We start from the raw sequence: 21,185 nt of genomic DNA, 5'->3' as shown, positions 1-21,185 counted from the left end.
ACCGCTTCAAATAGAAGACATAAAGGTCAAATTCCTCAAACACAAGAGACTGGTGCTAGTCAAGGTAAAATGGGATTCAAAAAGAGGACCAGAGTATACCTGGGAACTGGAATCGGAAATGAAGTGGAAGTACCCTTACCTGTTCCAGTGAATCTCGAGGACGAGATTTTAAATACGGTGGGGAGGAAGTAAGGACCTGCAAAAATGCCCCACAACACTCCGTAAGTGAAAACTCGGACCCCTAAAACTCTAATGAAAATCAAGAAATTCAATTTTATTGGTCTGTCGCGGGCCGCATAAGACTTAAGGATAGTCTACGCGGGGCGCGACAGCTAGGCTAATCTCCGGATAAGCTTTAGGCCACGTGTCAGACACGTGGCAGACCTAGGGTGTGACATGGCAGCCCTAGCTGTAGCTAGGGTGGCCCTCGCGGGCCGCGTAAGATGTTATTCGAGTTTACGCAGGCCACGACAAAACCAATTACGATGGCCCTCACAGACGATGACCATTGTTTGAAGGGACTTTTTTGGTGTAATGATCAAGGCAAGTGTAATTACCATGTGTTTGGTGATGTGATTTCGTTTGACACCACGTATCGTTCCAACAGGTAATATTTTATAATTCAATTTTTTTATGTTCTTTTGGCGTTGTCACTAGTTACATGCATTGGCGTTTTCTGAATTTACATGCAATGGCGTTTTGTTATCATTTCATTTCTCATTGCGTTTTCATATGCAGATACGCTATGGTGTTTGTACTGTTCACTGGTATAGACAATCACCACTGCAATGTTACATTTGATGCTGCATTATTGGCCTTGGAACTGCTAATACATATATTTGGTTGTTGAGAGTTTTTCTAAAAGTTGTTGGTTCTCAACCAAAAGTTGTTGTCACTGACCAAGATCCAACAATGAAGAAGGCTATTTCTGCTGTATTTGTTGACACGAGGAATCGGTTATGTATATGGCATGTGATGCATAAACTTTCTCTGAAGGTTGATTTTCTTATTTTTTTCTTTGGCGTTTTAGGATATTCAGCGTTTTAAAATATATGGCGTTCTTTACCTCGTTACTGTTTTTCATGTAAGTTTGTCCATGTGTAATATATATATATATATATATATATATATAGGCTAATTATAAGGAGAAAACCCACTCCAGTTGACTAAACCCAAGAAACCCAATTGTGTGGACTAGAAACATCCACGCCATTTATGTCAAATATGAGATAAAGGGCAATTTTGGAATTTTACACTAGACAAGGAGAAGCTTTTTTTTTTTGCTGACATCCCTTCATCAACATCACACATGTCTATCTCATCCCACACACTTCTCTCTCTCTTAGGATAACCATTTTCCAGATCTTAAACAAAAAATTCTTCTTCTTATCAAAATCCTTCATAATCAACCACCATAACTCCAAATGCTCCTAACAAAAAAGATGCTCCGAATTAAAAAAAAAAAAAAAAAACTCCAGATGCTTCGGGAAGATGCAACCAGATCCAAAAGATGCTCCAGACCCGGTTGAAGATGTTCGATATTGAAGATGATGTTTTTCAGATGACGGTTCAATGTTGAAGATAATTCAAAAGATGTTGAAGATGTTCCAGATCTAAAAGATCCCCCACATCAATAAGTATGTTTGTGTTTTTGTAGATCTTCCTTTTTTGTGTTTTGTAGATCTCCAACATTTTTTGTAATTTTCAGATTCATAATTTTTTGTGTTCCAGATCTAAAAGGTCCTCTAGATTTGCAATTTTTTGTGTTCCAGATCTAAAAGGTCCTCTTGATACAATCATGAAACAAAGTGAGTTTTGTTGTTACAAAAAAAATAACAAGGTGGGTTTTGTATAATAAAGATAGAGTAAATTTTGTTAGATGAAACAAATGTGTTAGTTTACACAGGTCAAAGGGATTCGTGTGAGTGTAACAATTGGGTCATAATAATGTAATATTTTTATTTAACAGAAAGTAACATGGTCTTTGGTTATGTTACACTTTTTTTGTGTAACATCTTTATGTAACCCAACATAGCTGGGTTTTAGTAATGTAACAATTCTAATATGTTTTGTTAGTTACATATTTAAAAATTCTAAAAAAACATAAATAGATGATATATGTAACACCTTTTATGCTTTTTATTATTGATTTTATAAATTTTTTTGTGTAAAAATTTGTTTTAGATCTAAACAAATCGAAACAATTTGATTTAAGTTCTTGTTTATTGAATTAAAATCGAAGTTACTTTCTTGTTTATTGTTATTAATTGTAGTTTTTCTCTTGATAAATTTGTTGATTTTTGTAGAGTGACGTGAAGCATGGTGTGGTTCATATGACGATTCGATGTTTTAGATCTGAAGCATTTAGTTCTTGTTTTCTGGATATGTTGTTTTTTATTACTGATTTTTTCATTTTTTTTGTGTAAAATTTGTTTTTAGATATGAAACAATTTGATTTAAGTTCTTATGTATTGGATTCTTGTTAATGAAGTGATATTTTTTATGTACATGTTATATTTTTGATGTAATAATTCTCATAACAATTCTTTGCATCTTAGTTATGAAATTCCAAGATCTAGGCATTTTTTATGTAACACTATGTAACCGGGTGTTAGAAATATAACAATCGAAGAAAAATGCATATTACATTTTTTTGTGTTACATAAATAATACCAGTTACATTTTTTTGTGTTACATAAAAAATGTAACAATCAAAACAAAATTGCTTGTTACATTTTTTTGTGTTACAGAAATAATGTTGGTGTAGTGATGTAAGTGATTATGAAGATATGGATCAAGATTCTTGCAAACATTGGATAAAAATGACTTTATTGTTTGTAATTATTTACATATATTGTTCAAGTTTTTATTATGTATATAAAATAAATGCAGTAGGTTTTAAATTTTGAATTAAGTGTTACATATATATTTGAAAATGAAAACAAAAAGTGTCGATACTAGAGAGAGAGAATAGGAAAGATGAATTATGGTGTAGGTTTGAAAACAACTATGAGAGAGAAAGAGGTTTTTCAGTTCTAGGGAAAGATAAATTTGTACTTTCTACCTTTTTTTGATATTATTTTACATTGGGAAAATGACATTTCTCAAGAACCATTTTTTTGTAATCTGACAATTTCAGATCATCATAATTACACTTTTTTCAAAAGAATCAAATTTTGTCCTCAATGCCGAAAATACCCTTGTCTGTCCTTATTGTTATTATTTTAGTAAAAGTGTGATTACTTTTACTGCAAATGGATCACAACCATTCATCTTGTTTAATCAATGGTTGTTATTGGGTTTTCAGGGTTTAGTCAACTGGAGTGGGTTTTCGATTTATCCTTCCCCTATATATATATATATATATATATATATATATATATTTGCATGGCGCTTTTGTGTTATACATAGGTTAGTGTTAGGCTATGCAATTCCACCAATTTCAAAGAACGTATTTGTGGTGTTGTGTGGACGGATATTCTTACACCTAAAGAGTTTGAATCAGAATGGGAAGTGGTTATCGGAGAGTTCAATTTAGCAGTTTTGCACTCAGGGAATCTTAGATCCCTGCATACTATAGAATGGAAGAGCTGTTGGGCCTTATGCGAACGACATCGAGGTCGGAGAGTGAGAATCATTTTTTTTGGTCAAGTGTGCAATTCAAAAGCTACTCTTGTTGAGTTCATGACTCATTACGAAACTACAATAGAAGCACAGCGTCACATGCACCGGAAATATGATCATGAATCTCGATACAAACGCCCCCTAGTTGAAGAGTAATTACCAAGTGTTGGAGGGCCAAGGTGCTGATATATACACAAAAAATATTTTTTGTGATGTTTAAGCTAAGCTAATCGGAATTGCGGATTGCATAAATCAACGTTACAAAGATCGGCCCGATGGGTATGTTAAGTTTTACATAAATGATTTCTAGCAGCCTTCTACATCCTTATTTGAGGTAAACCATGGCGTTTTTGTTTTTTATATGGCGTTTTCTGTACATGGCGTTTATCATATTCTATTATAACATTTAATTTGTTTTTTTATCCAGTTGTTGTGTGTTTTTTTTTAATTTTTTTATACAAACATTCTCTGCATGGCGTTATAGAGATATTGATTTTGGCGTTTTTCAGGTAATGTACCGTAAGTCTGATTGCACATGCAGTTGCTCATGCAGACGTTTTGAGTAGTTTGGTTTGCTATGCAGATATATATTCTATGTTTTGAGAAGTTTGGGCATTAGGGAATCTCCAAAACAATACATTTTGAATAGATGGCGTAAAGAGGCTTCCCCATACTGGTCTTCTGAATACTCAATTAGTCGTGAATATATGACCGAGCTTGATCCCGATGTGCAAAATATGATGCGAGAGATTATTTTTTCAACGAAGTATACTTTGAACCGTTTATCTGGTAATAAAGAGGAGCTATCCTTATACAAGGATCATGTTCAATCTTATATGAAGAAGGTTCAAGATATGCAGATTATTGCTCCTCCTGCTAGTACTAGGGATAGATTTGCGGAGATAACCGGTTAATATAAAAACGACAAGAATCCGATAAGAGTCCCTAGTGGGTAAAAGTCCAAAGGTTCTAGATCTCGGAAGCGCCTAAAATCTAAACAAGAGATAGCAATCCAGAAAACAAAATCAAAGTCGAAACCCGGGGCCAAAGAAAAACAGTGTCAGAAGTGCAAAGGCTATGGACACTACGCATTGACATGCAAGAAGGCCGTAATTAAAAGAAAATCGACAAGGTCTTCGAGAACAAGTGAAGAGTAGTTTGGCGTTTTGTATTTTTCATTCTTACAGAACACACAGAGATTTGAATTTGGCGTTTTACATCTCTTATATATCATTTTTTCCATCTTTTTTTTTCTACTTAGTTGTTCATAACATGTTACTTTGAAGTTACATAACAAAGAATATAAGACCGGATAATCAAACCAAATGCCAAAAAAAAAAAAAAAAAAACAGTGCCACTAAATTAAAGTACCTTAAATCTCTAATTTTGGTCATGCTAAACTCAATAATGTTTTGCTGAATGAGATGGACAACATTGTTAATCCTCAGTTAAGAAAGATGTCTAACAATGTTGTCCACCCCATTCAGCTAAACTTCATTGAGAACAAAACTGAATCTCCAAGAAATGACGTTTTGCAATTTTGTGGTTTTTGTATGTTTTGGCGTTTATATTAAGGATAGACTCAATAAGATTTTGCTCAATGAGATAGAAAATATCCCCAAATAAGGATTTTGCCCATCATATTGAGTGAAAGTTTACTGAGAAAATAGTGTATCTCAAAGAAACATCGATTGGAATCTTTGATGCTTGGGTTTTTTGGTGTTTCTAAGATGAATGGTATATAGTAAAATATGGCGTTTTGGGTTTGGTGTGATTATTAGAATGTCTGAGATGTTGTTTATATAGGAAGTTTTTGGCACATATTTTAGGCGGAATTTTATTATAATAAATGTTAGTAATTAAGTTCCGTCGTTTTAGTTGCTGTTTGTTCAGCTTTATCGTTTAAAAAAAAGTTTGGCGTTTTATATTTAATGGCGTTTAGATTTAGGATGATGTGTGCTCTGTATTTTAAGGCGGGGAATTTAATGGCGTTTTATTGATGAGTTCGGCGTTTTGTGTAGAGAAGTCAAAAGACTTTTTTTAGCCTTAATGAAGCGCATCACTTAATAAAATTGATGTTATTTACGATAACTCCACCGCGCCATCTAGTCCATAGATTGTTTTAATCCGATGATCCATAACCGTTTTCACTGTTCTCATACTTTTCACCGTTTTCCCTAAATCCTGACCCTATATATATATATATATATATATACACACACACACATAGGTATATAGGTAGAGGTTCCTATAAAAATGGGCTAGTGTGTGAGAAATATTCTGGTGAGGACACGTGTCAATAATTAATATTAAAGATTAAGGGTAAGATTGTAATTTACTCCAAAACCATTTTAATGACAACATATTCATGTAACCATTTAAGAATTATTTTAGGATAGAGAAAATTCTCTTTTTGTCACACCCCGACCGCGTTAAAACAACAAAACTGCAGCGGAAACGTCGGGAGTGTCGTAACAGAATCATTGTTTCACAACACATGGACTGAAGTTTCATTTTATTGAAATAAGTTTATTACATTGTCTCGAAATTTAAAAGCAAAATATGAACATATTGTCCATCATTGTTATTAAGTCACTAAGGCCTCGTCCATTCCTATGTGAGCATGCATCAATATCATCATCAAACATCATCATACAATAGTACCTGAAACATATGTGAAAATAAGTCAGCATAAAAATGCCAACGAGTACATAGGTTTTGTGAGTGTGTTAAATTCATGGCTTTAAGTACATATTTCAATACCTCGTCCAACTACGAGAGTTGGCGAGTGTGTACCTTGAAAACAAAAGAGTTTGATATTGCAGTATGTTTCTATCAACTTTACAAGTTGATATATGTGTAAACCAAAACCATTGCAGCCATGAATCTTAACTGAAAACATTTGTCCTTGTAAACCAAGTAGTAAATCGTCATTGAAAGTAAACATTATATGGTTTATATCTTTAAGTAAACCTTGTAGTGTAACTTCGTTTTGAAAACATTCGTCCAAATGATCTAGATAACGCAACGACATGTAATGTGTTAAAAGCACTTATATATATAGGAAGTACCAGCGGCGTATCCACCATGCTTTTATCACATTACACTCACCCCGTTACCTAATCACTTACTATAACCCAATCGTTCAATTCGTTCAAATCATTCACATGGTTCAAATAGTTCCAAAGGTTCAAATAGTTCAAATAGTTCACATAGTTCAAATTGTTCCAGTGGTTCAAATAGTTCAAACAGTTCACATAGTTCAAATAGTTCCAGTGGTTCAAATAGTTCACATAGTTCAAATAGTTCCAGTGGTTCAAATAGTTCCAGTGGTTCAAATAGTTCACATAGTTCAAATAGTTCCAGTGGTTCAAATAGTTCAAATCGTTCACATAGTTCAAATAGTTCCAATGGTTCGTGTTTTAATTGTGAAAACTAACTTTTGGTCGTTTCATTGAATATATTCAAACCTGTGTGACTCGTCCTAATCATTCAACTCGTATTAACAAACCACCAAAGGGTAAGTTAACAATTCATCAGGTTCTGTCGTTACCCATAATACCCCCATAACCATGGTGATAGTCTGACATCGGGATTTGTCAGATCCTATGGAACCATAACAACCCATGGTACCATAACATACTACTGGTCGGCTTAAACATAGTTAATGAATGTCATTCAATTGTCTTTCGACCAACGTCCCAACAAGTTCGTTTGAAATCGTTGTGTTTAACATAAACCATAACATTCGTTTAGAAAACTCGAATTCATTTAGCACATATGAATCACCCCAAAAATGTTTGAAAACAGTAAAAGAGGGATCTATGTACTCACTTGAGATTGCAAAGTATCCTCGATTAAATGAACTTAACAAATCTCGGGCAAACCAAGGAAATCAAGTGGCACCTAGTAATCGAATCGCTATGTTAATAAATCGACACCTAAATCGGGAGATCGGGTAGAATGAGGTCTCGTAAACCAAATGAGTATTGGAACTCATGTGATATGGTTTAACAAAGCCTACATTCTAAATCAGAAGCTAACCTAATTGCTTACGACCCGTTATGACCCGTTAAGGCAGTCTACACGCGCAGTTCGCGCAAATGCGCGTTCGAGACGCCTAACTAGTCCTATGACAAGTATTATATGCCCTAACATGTTCAAATATGTTGCATAATCAGTTTAAGTGTCAAAAATTAAGTTACATATGCTTAGATTCAAATTATGCATGAAAACGGCATTTTAGTCATTTTCCTAAGGCATATAAATTACCTATCATACAACTAATTAAACTAAGTGACCATAAGGTATAACCTTGGAAGGTTATTCCCTATACAACTATGCTCACATAACGTGCTTGGTCAGATCCTAACGATAGACCAAATGGGTCAGGTTCGAAAGTCTAAGCGGTTGTCAAGACTGCTTGACTTACGACCCTAAACAAGCACTAGACTAAAAGTGACGAGTTAAACATGTTAAAACATGTTTAACTAAGTTAGAAAACAGGTTTGATATCAAAACAAAGTGTTTTGATACCCGAAAATAGTTTGGTCGCAAAATGCGCATAATCGGCATTTTGACCGAAACTTTGACTCGTCACTTCGACTAATCGACGTGGTAATCAGTAGGTATAATCACAATGGACTATAACCATCGTGATTACACTCACGTTGCAAAGTTCAACGAACTTTGACTTGACCAATTCATGGTCAAAGCAGAAAGTCAAACATTGTTTGACTTTCATGCTTGAAAAGCATAAACAAGCATGAAAGAAGCTTACAAAGGGTCCAAGCTTGGAGATAGAACAAGAAAACTCAGGTATGAAGCCTTCAACAAGTGAGAGCTTCAACTTAGAGCTGATTTGAGATGATGAGCAAATGAAAATGGCAAATGTGATGGGTAGTTATAGGAAATCTTGAATCAATAGGATGATTACATGTGTTTTTGAGTAGATCAAAGCTTGATCTTGTTCATACACATGTTGCCCATAGTTTTAAATACTTGGGGAGCACAAAAACAAGCCCATATTATGCTAAATCTATGGTAAAAACCAATGGGAACAGGCTGATTATCCAGATTCAATGTTTCTGCTAGCAGATACTGTCGCGCTCCGCGTAAGATTGGGCTTCATCTTACGCGGCCCGTGAGAGATCTTTCAGGAAATGACAGAAATGGTCCCTGCAAGCTTAAAACTTTGTTTTTGATGCTTTTAACCCCCGTTAATCCCATTTCAAGGCTCTACAATGAAGTTAAAGCATAAGGAACATGAAATATGCTTGAAAACATCTCGGATGTCGGTTCGTTTGGCCGTACGGTCGCGTTATTCGGTTAATTACGATGAAAACTCAAACGGACGCGAAAACGATCCAAATTGCACGACGAATGGTATTTTTGCATTCCAATCACTAAAATAAAATATTTTAATGATTACAAAATTTTTTGGATGTCCGGATATGTTCAGAACGTAAGATATGCGCGTAAATGCAAACTTATACACTTTTTGACGCTTTTAGTCCCTATTGATCAAATAAGCATATTTTCGCATACCGAACCCCTCAAAGCCTATTTCTAAGCTATGTAAATGATATTTAGTGTATGTTTAGCTTATGATATTGTTTCGGAGTGTACGTTACTATATGAATCAGCAGACTTTCGCAGTTTGTCGTAAATAGTCCCTGTGATCGAATAAACTTGTTTTTAACACACCAAACCCTTCAAAACTTATTTCTAAGTTATGTAAAGGTTATTTAAGGTATGTTAAGCTTATAATGCTATTCCGGAATGTATGTTGCATTAAACTGATTACGTTTACGCATCAGTTTGCGTATAACCTTCCAGAAAACGCTTTTAGAGCTCAAAATTGAACGAGAATTGATATGCGTAATTGTCACAAGTATTTGTACAAATCCCAAGAATGAAACACAAGATTTCATTGGATTCGTATTTGTACGATGGTCGTAATGGCACATATGTCACACTTTTTTGCACTAATCTTATAACTGATACATATATCACGTTCGTTTGTTTTTTTTTTACGATCACAAGAATTTTTCTGGTTGTAATTCTGAAGCACTTTCGAAGTTAAGAAAACGAATCAATGGAACTAGGCAATGTAGGTACCCATGTGGTGTTTTATTGGATGAAACTGTTTTGTATAGTGTCGTAAATATCCAAATCGTGTGAAAGGAAAATAGAAACTGTAATCGCTTTTGGAGTTATTTTAGGAGATAATTCTTTTTTTACATATCAGTATCTGATCATGGTGTTTAACATCTAGAATGTTGTTTGTTATTTTGCAGGCATAAAACACCACACAGATTCCAAAAACACCACGACTTGAATCGTAATACAGTCATGGTGTTTTAGCCTCTAGAATGATTGTATTGTTATTCAAGTCATGGTGTTTTAACACCATATGCGGATGATAGTATTGTTATTCCAGACTTTGACACACCATGACTTGAATAACAATACAATCATTCCAGATGTTAAAACACCTTGACTTGAATCACAATACGATGTTTCCAAATGTTTAAAACATCAGGCCTTGAATCACAATACAATTAAAACACCATTGTATGAACATAGACAAAACACCATGGACTAAAATGTCCGATTGAAATGTAAATTTTTAGCAATATGATACTTATATTAAAGATAAAAAGACACTCGTTATTATGGTGTAATTTTTTTCTAAAAAATTATGCATAAAAAGTTATTGACGCTAAAAAAAGATGAGTGGAACTTGCATGTGCATTGAGGTTGATAACAGTTTCTTTATTTAAACATACAATATAAAAGGACACTATTACCTCTAATCTATCCAAATTAGTCAAAAAAAAATTAAACTTAATTTACATTTTAAGCCCTTTTTTATCTCAATCATTAACTACAAGATCTAAGGGTATAAACACTTCTTACATTTCTAACAAAAAACCTCCCTTTTACAATAACCTTGAGTTGTGGGAACCATGAGAACTAAGCCTTCAAAAAGTTTTTTTTTTTAATTCTCAAAAATCTTTAAAAAAACACTTGTTCCAGCAAAAAAAAAGTAAAGAAAATGCCGCATGCAAGAATATACATCGGATGTAAAAACTTTACATCGCCCTAAACAAAATTTACATCAGGCATAACTACCGACTCGACATTTTTTTTGTTTTTTTACGGATGCGTTTATAACATTTTCATCTACGTTTGTGCAAAAACTGTTGGCCCAACTCACGCGGGAAGTAGGAGTTTTCACAACTCGTGGTGGTTCTTAATTGAACCGAATCATATATATATATATAGAAACATGATCGAGAGAAAACAGTTGGAATGTGAAAACTGTCACACCCCAACCGATGGCGGAAACATCGGGATGAGACGTACAAACTGTTCAAAGACATCATAACACTAAATGTGACAATATAATTAAATTTCATTTATTAAAATACCAAAGTTTCATACATAGTCAAAAAGGAAATAACAAACATTAAACAAAGTTTATTTCATAGGTGGGTTTCTAGGCCATCCTATTTATTTCTTCAGATCTTGATTCCTCATCCTGCAGTATGCATTTAATATAAAGTCAACAAAACATGTTGGCGGTTTAATTTGAATTCGCGACATTAATGACATGATAAATATATTACGGTTCTGGATTCATAACAACATCACAGACAGTCCAGTTGGTTAATGCGTGTGTGCGGGAACCAGTGATCGCGGGTTCGAAACCCAGGGCGGCCGGTTCAACCATTTTTTTTATAACAGTTAGTTTAACTAACTGGGTTAGCCACTAACTGAGTTTTCTGACTCAGTTAGCGCTGCCCTTTAATAAACTTAACCCAGTTAGCTGATTTAGCTGGGTTTTCACTAACGGAGTCAGTTTGACTAACCAAAATGCTCAAAAATCATAAAAATTCAGTAGAAATATTTATTTATTTAATTTTAATTATTAATTTATTTATTTAAAATATTAATAAAATAATATAAAAATCATTTTAACCCAAATTTTGATATTTTTACCGAATTAACGTATAAATTCCCGATTTTTGTACGGTTTAGGGTAATCTCTTGGCAATGATGAATTTGAGAGCTGAGATTAAGATGTAATTTCACTGTTTTTACGTGTTTAACATAGTTTCAACATGTTATCAATTGTTTCAACAATACATAGCATTCAAACACAAATATGGATGAAATCATGCATTTTCATTATGATTTCAAGTCTCGAGTACAATTTTGGAATAGAATCAAATACCACAAAGGTACAACTTACAAAAATAGAAAGTACAAGTAGACTTGCCAAAAATGGAAAGATTGAAAATACGAGGTGTCACAGTCTCCCATACTTTAGGAGATTTCGTCCTCGAAATCTTAAGAAGAAGACTGATTCGTGTTCCCAAACTTGAAATGAAGATAACGCTCAAATATAAAGTTTCGTTGAAAACGAAAAAAGAGTTGGCAACTACCTCTGAGGTAAGGAAATCACCCCTAGCTCAATGGTGGAGTTGAAAATTGAGCGGAGCTAATTGTCAAGGTAAGGAAATCACTACTATCTTGATGATATTAGCATAAAATTTAGAACAATCCACATGACACACTTAGTTAACAAGATTAACGTATCACTGGCATGTGAATAAACATGTCAACCCATCGTGTACCATAATTGAAAGACTTAACATGACCACTAGAATACGGGCGGGCGCTACTCCTATAGCACTACGCATAGTGCTATACATGTTAAGGTGTGGGTTAAAAGACAAGTTCATCACATAAGAATAACCCAGTAATCACGAATCCAGTATAACATATTAGTATGCATGTATTAAATTGAAATTATATAACGTACAAATGTAAAACACAAGAAAAAAATAAGATAGCATAAAAGAGATTTAACATAAAACATATTAATTGAGATATCATAAAAGGGATTTATCATAAAAAAACATGGATTGTCACGGAACGTAACATAAGACTATTCCAAAGTGAATCGAAATCCTTCTCGAATTAAGGAGACGTGCTTTGGCCTAATAGACAAACACTCTCATCGAGGAGCGACTAACGATGTTTCTCCTTCCAGTTACTACACGTCCTTAATCGATTGGGAAAATCGAAACTTTGGCGAGAATAAAAATCGAGGAGTGGGACTAGTTAAACAAGATGCGAGTTTCACCTCTAACTTGATAACATCGTACCCTGATGTGGTTGGTACTCATCCAAAGATGAGGGTCCACTAGAATATGAAATGGAAACTCCCATCAAGGTTTGGATATCACTCCTAACTAGAGGGTAGGTTTCGTGCAAAAATCAAATTTAAGCTGAATGAAAATCATCACCAAATATGGGAATCACCCCTGTTTTGATGAATCATTTCGATTGTATTGTAAGAGTGTCTTCAAAGCTTCCATGCGTGTATTGTGTTAGCCTTAGGAAAGGCTTGTATATTAGAAGTCCAAAAGAATAGAGGGAAGCAAGGAAGAGAGAAGGGAATATTGTCTTAAACATCAAATAAATGAGAAAGCTCCTAAACTATAGACTAGGTAAAAGCATTCCTACTTTTCCTAATTCCCTATAGTTATGGCTCTGATACCAATCTGGTATCAGAGTACTCCTACTACAGACTAGGGAAAAGTATAGCAATTCTACCTAATTCCCTATAGTTATGGCTCTGATACCAATCTGTCACACCCCAACCGATGGCGGAAACATCGGGATGAGACGTACAAACTGTTCAAAGACATCATAACACTAAATGTGACAATATAATTAAATTTCATTTATTAAAATACCAAAGTTTCATACATAGTCAAAAAGGAAATAACAAACATTAAACAAAGTTTATTTCATAGGTGGATTTCTAGGCCATCCTATTTATTTCTTCAGATCTTGATTCCTCATCCTGCAGTATGCATTTAAAATAAAGTCAACAAAACATGTTGGCGGTTTAATTTGAATTCGCGACATTAATGACATGATAAATATATTACGGTTCTGGATTCATAACAACATCACAGACAGTCCAGTTGGTTAATGCGTGTGTGCGGGAACCAGTGATCGCGGGTTCGAAACCCAGGGCGGCCGGTTCAACCATTTTTTTATAACAGTTAGTTTAACTAACTGGGTTAGCCACTAACTGAGTTTTCTGACTCAGTTAGTGCTGCTCTTTAATAAACTTAACCCAGTTAGCTGATTTAGCTGGGTTTTCACTAACGGAGTCAGTTTGACTAACCAAAATGCTCAAAAATCATAAAAATTCAGTAGAAATATTTATTTATTTAATTTTAATTATTAATTTATTTATTTAAAATATTAATAAAATAATATAAAAATCATTTTAACCCAAATTTTGATATTTTTACCGAATTAACGTATAAATTCCCGATTTTTGTACGGTTTAGGGTAATCTCTTGGCAATGATGAATTTGAGAGCTGAGATTAAGATGTAATTTCACTGTTTTTACGTGTTTAACATAGTTTCAACATGTTATCAATTGTTTCAACAATACATAGCATTCAAACACAAATATGGATGAAATCATGCATTTTCATTATGATTTCAAGTCTCGAGTACAATTTTGGAATAGAATCAAATACCACAAAGGTACAACTTACAAAAATAGAAAGTACAAGTAGACTTGCCAAAAATGGAAAGATTGAAAATACGAGGTGTCACAAAAACGGTGAGAACAGATCCTGGTCGAGCACGTGGCAGGGGCGCTAAATGATATGAAGGGGCACGGTTGTCATTGTCCACGTTCCCCTTAATAAATCGCGATATAACTTTGTTTCAAACAAAACTCCAAAAATTTCTTATTAGCAGTTACCTCCTCTCCAAGCTTCCGAGATCTATGGCGTCTAAAATGGATTCCGTTCTACAAAGTAATATTTGATGACGTTTTCATATGTGTTCCAGCAAATCATACAACATATATGCAACAGATATGACGTTTTGTTCTTTATGCTTTTTTAATGGCGTTTTTTCAAAGTAATATTTGAAAATGTTGTTTATATTTCAGTATCGTTCTTCATATATCCAATATTTGGCGTTTTCATTATTAATGTTAATTATCGTTAGGGATCTAATATATGCTTGTTGTTTAGATCAATGGCGTTTTACACCTGGTTGCGTATATCTGATTAGTTTTGAATATTTTGCGTTAATTTGTAGACATCAGTTCTTACTATTTGTTAATTATTCAACTAATGACGTTAATTTGTTAATTTGTAAACATCAGTTTGTTAATTATGGCGTTTTCATTAACTCGTTAAGGAAGACAGTAACAATAGTTCTTCATATTGTTTATTATTCAACTAATGGCGTTTTCATTATGGCCGTTCATTATGGATAATTGGATATTCATATTGTTTATTGAAGATTATTAAGTTTGGCATTTTGTATGAATGACGTTATAGATAAAGATGGTGTTTCATATGGAAAAGACTGATGTATATGGCTCATAGATTGTTTTGATCCAACGGATGAGGGGTGTTCTCACCGTTTTCACACTTATAGGCGTTTCCCCTAAATCCCGCCACGAAATATATTAAATGGAACATTTATTTATTGGAGCATTTATTATTGGTTTAAAGTTATTCTTTCTATTTCTACTAAGAATTTTCTTCTCACTTGACCCTACACTATATATATACTAGTGGGAAGGCTCGTGCATTGCAGTGAATACGTCTGTTTTTGTTGCCTTGTAGTTATTGTTGGGGTTTCTGGTGTCTGTACAACGTTTGTGGGTGACAAATTTTTTATGGAAATAAAAGGTGAAAATACAATATTATCTCCCATCACCATCAAGCACTAATAAATTCATTACCATCTTATAGTATCAGATTTAGTAGAAAGCCTAACCCATGTGCAGACAATCAAACATGCAGTTGTTGAGCTTTTTCTTAATGGTAAAAATTCATATCAATATTCTTTTTTTGAAAATAGTTATATACCTACGTTATTACCATCTAAACACATGTTTGATACAATAAAGATAGATAATTATTTAGTGGTGATTAATGATGCTTTTGTTTTGGTGTTTCTTTGATGTCATGTAGTCTACATCTTAAATATGGACAAATACTTAAAATATAATTTTAATATTCATCTTATAATTTGCATGCAACATTAAAATATATATATATATATATATATATATATATATATATATATATATATATATATATATATATATATATATATATAGAGAGAGAGAGAGAGAGAGAGAGAGAGAGATTGAGGTTCCTGTAAAAAAGACCAAAAGTGTGAGAAGGGTAAGAAAGAATCTTAGTCATTAGATCTTTGATCTAATGGTTGAGAAGGGTAAGAAAGAATCTCAGTCAAATTGTAAAATTTCTTTTAATTTTTGGACTGATTTGAAAATTGTAGGGGTAATAGAGTCTTTTATATCCACTTGAAAATAGGAAACTGTAAATCAAATCCCTAGAATTTCGAATCCTCTTTCTTCTTCCAGATTTTTCGAACAACAGCTTCAAATAACTATCTGTTACTTCAATTAAAACCATAACACTACAAATTTCAACAACCTGTTCGAATAACAGCTTCAACAACGATCGAATCAATGAATATGCTTCAAACTTCAACAATCAGTTCGATTAACAGATTCTCCGACGACTGTAGCGATTAATTTCAACCTTTCTTCTTCCAGATCTGTGTATTCGAATCCTCCTTCTTCTCCAGATCAAAGATCTCGAATCATCATCATCATCATCAATCCATCTCGAATCATCATCATCATCATCATATACAGCAGATTCATCATTCCTTCATCATCATCATCATCATCATCATCGATACGCAGTGTCTTTAATAGTGTTATATACTTATTGAATGGTGTTATATCATTATTGAATGGTGTTATATACTTATTGAATGGTGTTATATACTTATTGAATGGTGTTATATACTTATTGAATGGTGTTATATATGTGCTGAATGGTGGTTTGCAGTGTTATTCGTAGTGTTTTTTATAGAGATCTTTAAAATGGTGTTATATACTTATTGAATGGTGTTATAAACTTATTGAATGGTGTTAAATATGTGCTAAATGGTGGTTTGCAGTGTTATTCGTAGTGTTTTTTATAGAGATATTTAAAGTGGTGTTATATACTTATTGAATGGTGTTATATGTGCTGAATGGTGGTTTGCTGTGTTATTCGTAGTGTTTTTTATAGAGATCTTTAAAATGGTGTTATATACTTATTGAATGATGTTATATACTTATTGAATGGTGTTATATAATTATTGAATGGTGTTATATATGTGCTGAATGGTGGTTACAGTGTTATTCGTAGTGTTTTTATAGAGATCTTTTAAAAAAATCATGTTCCTATAAATAAGGTGGCGGTTAAGAAAGATTTTGAATTAATTGAATCAATGATAAAATTACTTGTTTACCCTTTTGAATTAATTTAGATTGAGCACACATGTCATCTCTACAATATTTCTCACACTTTTAACCATTTTTACAATAACCTTACCCTATATAGATTGAGGTTCCTGTAAAAAAAGACCAAAAGTGTGAAAATAAACATGCACTGTCACACCCCCAAAATCCACCTGCGGAACACCACCGCTTGGGGGCGTGACTGACCAGGATCCAGCCACCAATTATACTGAGCAATATAATAATTAACATAAGTAATACTCACCAACCACCAGTTTAGCAAATATCATAGTCAAAGTTCAAAAGTATTAAGTTTAAGTAATAGTTCAGGTAAGTAGCGGAAGCATAAACAAAATAGTATAAAACAAGTTTCTTAGTTCAAGTTTGTTAAGAACCCAACACACGGGTTAGACGACCACTACACATCCGCAAGCTGCAAGCTCCTGAGTCACTGGGTACCTGCAAAGCATGCAGTAAGGTGTCAACATAAAGTTGAGCGAGTTCACTAGTTGTCCAGTTTTAGTTTTCGAAAACATAAGTTGTTTAGATAAAGCATTTATAATCACGTTGTGGGGAGCTACCCCATCTGTAAGCTCACTAAACTGTAGATACCGAAACTGTTGACTGAAAGTTGTTGTGCCCCGAGTCAATGTCTATCATCATTGACCAAGATGCAAGGTCTACTAGTTCACGCCCGGTCTCCCCCGGTCACGGTGTGAGGTTGTCAAACCTAATAGCGCTATCAACTAATAACCCGTTCGCCCCCGGCGATTAATCGGTACTGTAAGCAGGGACTTAAGGTGATAGAGTTTCGTTTAGCTTGGCTAGTTGTGATTTATAAATAATATCCAAACGTATCTCCCCCGGAGATAGTAAATACCCATTCGGATTTCCCCCGGAAATAATAGTTCAAAAGTATTTTTCCCAAAGTTGGCAGTTTGTCCGTGTCCCTCCTTGGGACGCATGCTTTTAGTGTGTGAACTCACCTTGGGTTGCTCGGCAGATTAGGTTACTTGTCAAATACGCTGGTCACCACGTCCTAACATGGTTACCAGTATAGGTCAGGTTTGGGTACAGAGAATGTCACGTATATTTATACATAATCTAACATATAGCATGCATACAGTTACATGTCGAGTTATTGGGCCTGTTCTACTATTGGATCAGTCAACAGTATCAACTAACACATAGTTCAGTTAAACAGGCAGCCCAAACAATTCACGTTGTGGCCCAATAACTAAAGTGAACAGCCCAGTCGAGACAAGGTGGTCTCGACTCGAGAACATGCGGTCTCGAGTCGCAACCATGAGGTCTCGGCTTGTAATGGTTGGTCTCGAGTGGTGCAGGCATGACTCGCAACCCCGGAGATTTCGAGTCCCGACTCGAGTTGTCACGATGTGGTCTCGAGTCGAGACCTTGATGGTCTCGAGTCCCTGAAGTCTGTTTTGAACGGGTCTCGAGTCGCAACCGTTGGAGTCTCGAGTTGCAGCTTCATGGTCTCGAGTCGCAACCGCTGGTCTCGAGTCCTTTACCTGCAGATTCTGATGCACCTGTCCGAAATGTACTATGCACAGAATTTTGATTTCATGCCATTTTGTACTAACCAATGAGGGTTCACAAACATGTTTCCTTGTCTAACACTTAACCAAATTGGATCAAACAACAAGTTTTTCAAACATTTGCAACAACATTCAAACACATTATATTTTCATCATATGTTCATCATTTTAGGGTTTCTATATTATCCAACATGTTCATCCTTCATAACCATGCATTTTTATGAGCAAAATAACCTAGATATCAAGATCACCTTGCACTTAACATAATCCGGATGGTCATAAACATTCTTAAACTATCATTCTTGCCATTTTGAACATATTAGCAAAACATCATCATGTAATAGTTTACACACATTATCAAACTCACAAATCATGCAAAAGTCATGAAAAAGACCTCTAAACTAGTCATCTTTCTTGTTCATTAAACACACATATTTCTTAACACACAATAACACTAACCGGTTGATGAAAAGGTACCGAGTCAAGGGAGATGGTGAGAAAATGAAGTATCCGGTGATGATGATGAGCTTTGACCGAGACTCCTTGTTGCCGGTTGAATCCGAGAGGAAGGAGAGGAGAGGTGAGCTTGCTTGATTGTTAGGGTTTAAGGTTTTCTAGAGAGAGGGAGTGAGGATGAAGTGAGAGAGAGTGTAGAGGAGAGTGTGAGGGTTTTCGGGTATATGTATAAGGTGGTGCACCCTAAGTGGGTTTCGAGTGGGCTAAGGAAGGTTGCGGCCCAACCGGCCCAACCGTTTACGGTTCACTCGAGACCGAGAATGGTCTCGAGTTGGGTTCGTGGTCTCGGATTACTAGTATTTATACACATATATATATATTACATCTTCATACATAGCAAAAGGATCACATAGAACATCAAGGTAACTCGCACTTTCATTTAATAACGTATATACACACAATGTTAATACAAAAGGGTTATTCGGGAAAACCTAGAGTGTCACATTATCCCCAAGTTTTAAGAACTTTCGTCCCGAAAGTTAAGGCAGCCACTGTCAAGCTAGTACGTGTGAGAGTGTTTCAACGGGGTGTCACATCATCCCCCCGTTAGTTTGGAATTTCGTCCCGAAATTCGGTTGTAGCTTCAGTGCTGGGGGTTTCGTCTGGGAACAACTGGGGATACTTGCTCTTCATCTGGTCTTCCCGCTCCCAGGTAAACTCTGGGCCACGTCGCGAGTTCCAACGAACTCGCACGAGAGGTATCTGGCTACGTTTGAGTGTTTTGATCTCGCGATCCATGATCTCAATCGGTTCCTCAGTAAAGTGTAGCTGTTCATCAATAGTGAGTTCCTTAAAGGGGATTATGAGTGTTTCATCTGACAGACACTTCTTCCATTAGACACATGAAAGACATTGTGCACCGCACTCAGCTCTTCAGGCAGATTCAATCTATAAGCAACCTTACCGATTTTCTCGGTAATTTCGAATGGTCCAACATCTCGCGGATTAAGCTTGCCCCGTTTACCGAAATGAACCACACCCTTCCAGGGTGAGACTTTAAGCAGAAGCCGGTCCCCGACCTGGAATTCTAGCGGTTTCCTACGCTTATCAGCGTAGCTTTTCTGACGGTCACGAGCTGCCGCCATGCGTTGTCTGATCTAGGCAATCTTCTCCGTGGTGTTTACCACCAGTTCTGGGCCTGTGACCTGACTGTCACCAACTTCCGCCCAGCAAAGAGGTGATCGGAATTTACGACCGTACAATGCCTCGAAGGGTGCTGCCTGAATGCTGGTGCGGTAGCTGTTATTATAGGAGAACTCCACTAGCGGTAGATGCTTTTCCCAATTCTTGCCAAAAATCGATCACACATGCTCTAAGCATGTCTTCCAGGGTTTGGATGGTGCGTTCAGACTGCCCATCCGTTTGTGGGTGGTAAGCGGTGCTCATGTCCAAGCGTGAGCCAAAGGATTTGTGCATAGCTTGCCACAACTCCGAAGTAAAACGAGCGTCTCGGTCGGAAATAATAGAGGTTGGCACCCCGTGCCTCGAGACTACTTCCTTTAAATAAACCTCCGCCAAGGTAGAAAACTTGTCCGTTTCCTTAATGGCCAAAAAATGTGCGGACTTGGTCAATCGATCCACTATCACCCAAATAGTATCATTCCCGCGTTGGGATCTAGGTAGGCCAGTAACGAAATCCATGGAAATTTGCTCCCATTTCCATTTCGGGATTTCTGGTTGCTGGAATAGGCCTGTTGGTTTTTGATACTCAGTCTTGACTCTTGCGCAGGTCAAACATTTGCTGACATATGTTGCTATGTGGGCTTTCATGCCAGGCCACCAATAGGTGGTCCTCAAATCGTGGTACATCTTATCCGAACCAGGATGTACTGAGTAACGGGACTTATGGGCTTCGTCCATCACAAGTTCACGTAGATCTCCATAGAGTGGAACCCAAATGCGCCCTGTCACATAGTAAGCGCCATATTCTTTTTGTTCTAATCGCTGTCTCGATCCTCACAGGGACTCTGCCCTGACGTTTTCCGGTTTCAGTGCTTCAACCTGAGCATTTCGAATCTGAGTAGGGAGGTTAGACTGGATGGTGAGTTGTAGCGCTCGCACACGCTTGGGTGTAGTGTCTTTTCGGCTGAGGGCGTCT

General features: G+C 35.6%; 1 long non-coding RNA gene across 1 annotated transcript; it reads left to right on the top strand.

Annotated features, from left to right (window-relative positions):
* Positions 1-1,310: 1,310 nt before the first annotated feature.
* On the top strand, positions 1,311-2,507 carry LOC110917234. Its single transcript, XR_002580430.2, has 2 exons — positions 1,311-1,637; positions 2,307-2,507. It is a non-coding gene; the product is annotated as an uncharacterized LOC110917234 (long non-coding RNA).
* Positions 2,508-21,185: the final 18,678 nt, after the last annotated feature.

The sequence above is a fragment of the Helianthus annuus genome, chromosome 11, assembly GCF_002127325.2.
Source record: "Helianthus annuus cultivar XRQ/B chromosome 11, HanXRQr2.0-SUNRISE, whole genome shotgun sequence".
In the NCBI taxonomy this organism is placed as follows: domain Eukaryota; kingdom Viridiplantae; phylum Streptophyta; class Magnoliopsida; order Asterales; family Asteraceae; genus Helianthus; species Helianthus annuus.
Note: the sequence above shows the minus strand (reverse complement) of the source record. Positions and strands in the feature narration are given on the sequence as shown.